This window comes from Pleurodeles waltl, chromosome 7 (genome assembly GCF_031143425.1).
Source record: "Pleurodeles waltl isolate 20211129_DDA chromosome 7, aPleWal1.hap1.20221129, whole genome shotgun sequence".
NCBI lineage: Eukaryota > Metazoa > Chordata > Amphibia > Caudata > Salamandridae > Pleurodeles > Pleurodeles waltl.
Window position 1 is genome coordinate 983,660,072 of NC_090446.1, and position 8,430 is coordinate 983,668,501.

Sequence of the window (8,430 nt, forward strand, 5' to 3'; positions counted from 1 at the left end):
GGACGGACGTGCTTAAGGATATTGGAAGGGCTACCAAAGTCACATTGGAGACCCCACTACGGTGAGGGACCCCACTTCTTCAAATGGCAGCTCTTAGTGGATTCTCCGCATGGTACACCATCAATATTTTGGTAGTAGGGTATGCCCCACAAAAGGGGCTGTTGAACTCCTCCTTAGACCTACAATCAGAATATGATCTCCCCTGCTCCCAATTTTTCCGATATATTCAACTCGGACACATGCTCTAACCTTCTGTACAAACAGAGGGAGACTAAACTGCTCCTGACTAACATTAAAGAGCATTGGCTGTCAGAGATATATCACATGCTCCTTAGGAATGTGCCTGACAATATGACTGAGGTGAGGGAGGCCTGGGAGATGGATTTAGGTCCATTACACGATGAAGATAGGATAGAGGCACTGGCTGCTCCAAGAGCTGCGATGAGCGCGTTTCAATATCGACTCATACAGTTCAAACTACTCGCACTTACCTCAGTCGGACTCAGTTGTTAAGGTGGGGCTAATCTGCTCAAGCAACAGCTTGTGGTGCAACCATCCAAGAGGAATCTGAAACACACTTTCTGCCTGTGCCGTGTTCTCAGTTTCTTTCAGCTGAAGGCCACATGACTCCTACTCTATGGACCTTGTGGATGGGATCAAAGGGTGAATATTCAAATTATTGCCATAATGTTGGGAAGCATGGTATTCTTTGTGATGTAATGCTTAATGTTGTTTGTATTCTGTGGAATGCATCTCATGTGGGGAAGGTTGGGGTGTTACAAAAAACACAATAAAAAAGTTTTGTAAAACAAATCACACTATGTTAGAGTGCAGCACTGATGTGATGATATGTCTAAGTTGTAGGAGCTCTTCTCCAAATGGACAGCGCTGGCACTAGGATATCTTGTTCTATGTTCCAGAGTTGTCAAATTACATGGCGAGAAAGGCTTATTGGAAATAAACAGCATGTACAGCGTATTCTCAGTACATTATTGTGCAAGCATAAAAATGTGTAAACCATAATTATTAGGTAAATGGTGTCAAGCTAAACTAGCTAAAATGTGCAACTAAAATGGAGAACCAAGTTGGTCACAAGAAGGCCTTACAGCACTCACACAGTCCTCAAGGGTTTCAAAACTCTCTGATTACATATTCAGTCCTGCTCTTGCCCAGATATGTGCAGAGGGGAGTAAAATTACTCATCAGCATGCAATTTAGCATTGCCTGCCTCTTAATATCATGTTTTCTCAATGCTGAGAACACCCTGATGAAACCCCTGAACCATACAGGCCATAAAATAGGGGCAGAAACATGTTGATGGTTAACTTGGGGGTCATAGGACCATCATATCCTAAATCCCCTGGTGATCAATTTTAATCCATACCCACCCAGACCACCAATAAAGGGATATCTTGGTCTGGCTGATGTATCTTTTTCTCTTAAGCCTCCCCAGTTACAAGAATGTCTAAAGTGCTCTCTTGCAACACAGTCAAGCCCGTCCTGGCTTTTAGAGGCCAGGATGAGACCCAGTGATGAAGCATGCCACTACTAAAATGGGTGAGAGTCTTAATAAAAAAGAAACATATTTATTTTTTTCATTTTTTTCTGTTTTGAATAGTGACGGGGCATACATGTGAGATACTTTTTTCCATAGTCAGGCAAGGGATACTCATTCTTCTAGTTGTATTATACTGTAGGGAGGGTGTATCCATTGGGCCTATCCATTCCAAAGTCCCCCTCCCTCCCTGTAGGTAGAACCCTCTTGCAGGCCTCACCTACTGTCCCCAAAAATACTAGATGGCTGAACTCGGGCCCACTTGCAGCTAGATGGCTTGGACCAACCAGATGCCAGAATGCCCAAACCCACAACAGAAAATAACCAGAGCAGGCCAGTGCTCATGAGGCCCTTATTAGAGCCACCAAAAAGGTTGCTTAACCAGAGACTCCACTGTTGCCTGTGAGTTAGCATACCGCTGTTCCTTTGCCTAGAGGTTCCGAGTGGAAGAGTGAGTCCCCATTGTCATGTAGCCTTTTATAGAGGCGGCTGCACCTTGGCTCTTCTGCTTGCTGGTGGTATAGGGATGCCTGGGTCAGGGTAGGCACCCATGAACAGGCATAGAGGATGACTTTTAATAGATCACAGCAAGGTAGTTGTTTTGCTACTTACGAAACCCTGACCCAGAATAAGGTAGTCTAGGAATGATTTACTTTAGGCTGGACTCACAAATATGTGATGCACTAAGGGCGATGGAGACAGCCACGTTTCATCCATGCTATGGTCAGTAAGTGAGTGGCTCTACCCACAGGCCCAGGGGCTGGCCTCCAGGTCAACTGAGGCTCCATAACGCCCATGATATTGTTACGGTTTACAGTGGATTCTGATTTAGAGGCATTCATTAAGTCATAACTCATGGATGGTATCTTCACCGCATTGACTCCTCAGCCAGGCACAAACACCAAGGCCTTCATTACAACATTGGCGGTAAAAGCCACTTACTGCTGTGCAGAAGACCACCAACACACCGCCGTGGCAGCGAAATTCCGCCACGGTCATGACCCACTGCTCGTAATCCGCCAAAATTCAGACACCCACACAAGTCCGCCACACCAAAGGTCAGTGATAAACTGGCAATAACAAAACCTCCACCGTCACGCCAACAGAAATACGCCCACACTATCATGACACACGAATCCACACGGCGGTCTTTCAACCGCAGTATTCCATTGGCGGTACACACCGCTGCGCTCAAAATACACACACATTTACAAAACACTACCACATTGGACAATTCGAAATACACACACCTGATACACATAAACACACCACTCCCAAACACCCATTACAATATAAAACACACACCCACAAACCCCTATGACACAATTACAGAGAGAAGGCCAGAGAGAGACGCTACAAACAACTACCCATGCACACAATACCATCACCCACATAACTTCCACGCACCTCACACAACACACCACTAAATATCACCCCACTTATCACTACGCACACCACCCCACACATCACCCACACCACCCCATGGCACGGCAGAGACACCCCAGGTTCTCTGAGGAGAAGCTCAGGGTCATGGTGGAGGAAATCGTCCAGGTAGATCCACAGCTATTCGGATCACAGGTGCAGCACACCTCCATAGCTAGGAAGATAGAGCTATGGCGAAGAATAGTGGACAGTGTCAACGCAGTGGGACAGCACCCAAGAAATAGGGATGACATCAGGAAGAGGTGGAACGACCTACGGGGGAAGGTGCGTTCCGTGGTCTCAAGACACCAACTTGCGGTTCAGCGGACTGGCGGCGGACCCCCACCGCCATGGGAGGAGCAGGTCTTGGCGATTCTGCATCCTGAGGGCCTCGCAGGAGTAGATGGAGGAATGGACTCTGGTAAGTCAAATCTTAACTATTACATCCTCCACCCTACTTGCATGCTATCACATACCCCCACCCTCACCCCCATCACCCCAACTCCTCACAAATGTCCCAACATCACAAACCACACATCCTAACACCAAGCCCTGCATGCAACAACAAAGCATGGACACCCATCACCAAAGCATGACCACTGCACATACCCATACACCCCCCTAAACCACCATCACACAAGGACCCACACAGGAATGCAAGCACTGGGGTACACGGTCACCCACCCATTGCACACCATGCCACACACAGATGTAATAAACATCCTTGCAGGGCCCCTACCCAATGTCACCGGACAGGAGGGTCCACACATGTCCACACCACCAACAGAAGAGGCCCACAGTGATGACAGCAGATCTGTCCAACTGGATCTAGATGACCAGCCCGGCCCATCGGGGACCTCTGGACTGTCGGTTCGCCTGACACAGTCAGAGGCCACCAAAGAGCTTCCCCCCTCTGGAAACACCAGCACAGCACCCACCCAACGGGCCCATACCTCTGTCCCCAGGACACGTCAATCAGCAGTGTGTCCACCACTACAGGGAACCCAGGCTAACCCACCACCCCAACAACAACAGGGACCTAGGGGCAGTGGCAGTGGGCACACGGTCCAGGGGACGGAGGCCCAAGAACACAGGGGAACTGGGAGGGCTACTGTGCGACAAGGGCAGGATAGGCCAAGGGAACCCACTCTCCACGAGGCCCTCTCCAACATCATGGGAGCCTACCACCATTCCCAGGAGACGATGGCAACGGTACTGGCCATTGACCTCCTCAGGTCCCTCACTGTTGGGCAGTCTACCATTTTGAATGCCATCCAGGGTGTAGAAAGGCAGTTGCAACAAACAAATGCATTCCTGGAGGGCATTCATTCTGGTCAAGCGGCCCTTCAGCCAGCTTTTCAGACTCTGGCCTCAGCACTGATGGCAGCTATTGTCCCTGTCTCTAGCCTCCCCCCTCCAACTTCCTCCACCCAGACCCAATCCCTTCTACCTCAGCCTATCCCAAGCACACCTTCAGACCAGCATGAACACACGTCAACCCACAAGGGAAGCTCTGACAAACATAAGCACCTCACATCCCACAGGCACTCACGCAAGCATCACACACATGCAGACACACCAACATCCACTGCCTCCACTGTGTCCCCCTCCTCCTCGTCTCCCTCCTCCCTCCCAGTCTCGTCTACACTCACACCTGCATGCACTACATCTACAGCCACTACTTCCATCACCAGCACACACACCACCACACCCCGTTCACGTGCAGTCACCACCCCCAATGCCATTCACACGTCCCCTGTGTCTTCTCCCAGTGTGTCTGTGACGCCACCTCCCAAGATACACAAACGCAGGCACACACCCACCCAACAGCCATCCACCTCACGACAGCCTCCAGCGCATGCACCTTCACCCAAAGTCACCAAACGAACACCTCCTACAACCACAACCTCTTCCTCCACTCCCAAACCCCCTCCAGCTACCTGTCCCAGTGTTCCAAAGAAACTTTTCCTGTCCAACCTTGACCTCTTTCCCTCACCTCCCCCACCTCGTCAGTCTCCTAGGGCCCGACTCTCCAGGTCCCAACCTAGCACCTCAGCCACAACATCTCCGGGACCAGTGGTGCCTGTAGTCACCGGAATCTGGAGTGCACCGGACAGCAGGGCAGCCACTGTGGAACAGAGCCACAGCACGGACAGTACCCCACCTTGAAGCATCAAAAGTTGGCCAGTGCCCGGCGGGAGAGGGGGAAGACTCCAGCCACCAAAGCCGCTCCCAGGGGTACAGGTGGGAGTGTGGAGTCAGCTGCGACACCTTCCAAGGTGGGGAAGGGCCACAAGAAAGTCAGCAAGTCTGGGAAGAGCATCATGGCGGAGAAGACTGCCATCATCCCCGCTGCCCAGGAGGCCACCGCCATCATCCTCGCTGCCCAAGAGGCCACCACCATCATCCCAGCTGCCCAGGAGGCCACTGCCATCATCCAGCCCAGCTGCCCAGGAGGCCACCGCCAGCACCAGCCCAGCTGCCCAGGAGGCCACCGCAGCACCATCCCAGCTGCCCAGGAGGCCACCACCACCAGACCAGCTGCCCAAGACAGGACCGCCAGCACCAGCCCCGCTGGGCCAGACAGGACCACCAGCCCTGCTGCCCAGGACAGGACCGCCAGCACCAGCCCCGCTGGGCCAGACAGGACCGCCAGCACTCTGGGCACAAGGCCCCCTCTAGAACCAGTGGAGGGATACATCCACTACCTCTGTCCTTGGCAGGAAGAAGCACTCTGGGCACAAGGCCCCCTCCAGAACCAGTGGAGAGATACATCCACTACCTCTGGCCTTGGCAGGAAGAAGCACTCTGGGCACCAGGCCCCCTCCAGAACCAGTGGAGAGATACATCCACTACCTCTGTCCTTGGCAGGAAGAAGCACTCTGGGCACAAGGCCCTCTCCAGAACCAGTGGAGAGATACATCCACTACGTCTGTCCTTGGCAGGATGAAGCACTCTGGGCACAAGGCCCCCTCCAGAACCAGTGGAGAAAGGCATCCACCTGAGAGACCGTGGCTTTGCACTCCCCAGGATAAAGCAGTGGGCAACCCAGCCACTGTAGAGACGTAAGAGACTGAGTCTTTGCACTCCCCAGGATAATGCAGTGGGCATCCCGCCCACTGGAGAGACTTGAGAGACTATGGCTTTGCACTCCCCAGGATAAAGCAGTGGGCAACCCACCCACTGTAGAGCCTTGAGAGACTGAGGCTTTGCACTCTCAAGGATTGAACAGTGGGCATGTGGCCCCCTCAAGGATTTGGCGTTGTGCACTTAACCGGCTGAGGTGCCCCCCTTCCCCTTCCCCCTGAGGTGCCTTTTTTTATTGCTATCTGATGCCCCTGCAGTGTTCTCTCCATCATGTTTGGGGATTGAGTGTGGGCCTCGCCCATGCCGTGTGGGCCCAGTGTTCCACGGATTTCAATGCAGCACCACCTGGACTACTATTCTTGGTGTATATATTTGTTTATAGTGTATTTATATGTTTGCGTCCTGGATTTTAATATATTACAATGGTTACACTCATTTGCTTTTGTCTTTGCATTCTTCCGGGGGGATTGGGGGGTGTAACTGTAATGTATCATGCTGTATTAGTGTGTGTGTTGTAGTGGGTGAGGGTGGGGGTGGGGGTGTTGAGTGTGTTTTTTCCGTCCCCCCTCCCCTGTGTCGTAGGTGCAGTACTCACCGTTGTCTTCGCCGCTGGCATTCGTGCTCCTGGTAGAGGAGAAAGAAGATGAGGGCTGGCAGGATCTGGAGCTCGGGTTCCATGGCGTCCGGATTCCTCGTGGGGTGTGTAGAGGTGAGCGTTTTCCGTTCGAAGTCCTGTTTCCGCCGTGTTTTTGTTCGCGGTGAATCCGCCCCGGAAAAGGTGGCGGATTGGTAGGTTGTGATACTGTGGGCGGTACATTGTCCTCCGCCTGTCTGTTGGCGGTGACCGCCAAGCTGTTTGTTTGTACCGCCGTGGCGGTCGGAGTGTTAAAGTGGCTGTCTTTGTTGGTGGTTTCCGCCACGGTCGTAATTGTAATTTTTTTACTGCCGGCCTGTTGGCGGTCTTACCGCCGCTTTAACACCGACCGCCAGGGTTGTAATGACCCCCCAAATGTCTAAACTTGCTGTTTCTCTCATACCGAGCAGGATTTTTAATGCACGTAGATAGCACATTCTCAGTAAAGTAAAACTAACCTTTTGCACAACTGTTTAAATCTAGCTCACATCCACTAGTAAGAGGAGAACAATCCAAAGATTGAGGAATTCTGCTTCACAATGATAGAGCCAACATCAAAGGATTAAAAAGGGATGTCACTATAAATGCTTAGCTACCACAAGCCAAATATTCCTGTGGTATATTTCCTGACACCTCCTGCCTGAATTTTAAAAAGTAAGAAGGGTTTGGGAGGCCCTACTTTCTCAGTCTGTATTCATACTATAAATCGAGCTCGAGCAAGCTTCTGCCCTTCTGCTCCGTGGGAAGTTTCTGGCCTCCCTGATCGTGCTTTATGACACCTGCTTTATCATTTGACAGGTGTACTGCCACCCGGGGCCTACATAATATATATTTCTCATATGTCTTCGCAGTGTCAGACTAGAGTCCAGCTCAACAGGGTCTTTTTCCTAGCTAAGTAGGGTATTCCTCCCGAGGCCTACTGGACCCTATCCTGGGTGCCTTGTAACATGGTGGCCTGGGAATGGAGCCCAGCGCCAGGGCAAGCTCTGACCAGGAGTCCAGTCACAGCTTCTAAACCCAGCTAAGCAGGAAGCCCTCCCTGGGCCTGAAGGACCCAATCCTGAGCATTGACACAACAGCCCGGAGAATGGTCACTTAATGGAATGATCATCCCATCCCTCACCCTTTGAGACTAGGGGTGTGTGGAACTCACGGAATTTGACGGGAAGAAATAGCTTATTTAACTGTCACTCAGTGCCGGAAATGCATTCTGTGCTGAGAAATCGGTGTGAACAGCAACATGCGGTACACCAGCGGGTGCAGCTACTCAAGGTGATTTTGCTGCCACTCGAGTAGATATGCTACTTGAACTACAGCTCTCTGGCTGTGAACGGTTGCAACCTCCTGTGACCCCCATTGTTAGAAAAAACTCACCAGATGTCCTCATAGTGACCGGAAATTGTGCTAGGGGATGACAAATCTTGCTTGCATATGCCAACTTACCCTCTTGGAGCTCGGTGCATGAGGAAAAAATTCCATCATGCCGCGATTGACAGAATTTGACCGGAACACCGCATTATTAGACTAACATGGAATCACCAAAATTCCTTTGATTCTGCCAGTGGAACAGAATATTTTGCCTACCCCAATTTGAGACATGGAGGAGCAGAGAATGAAGCCCAATGCAATAGGATTACATCCCTGGGCCAGCCAGTGCTCCGACCCAGGGCTCAGTATGAACTTCTTAACCCAGCCAAGCAGAGGAGCACTCCACGGATCTGTATGACCTGGT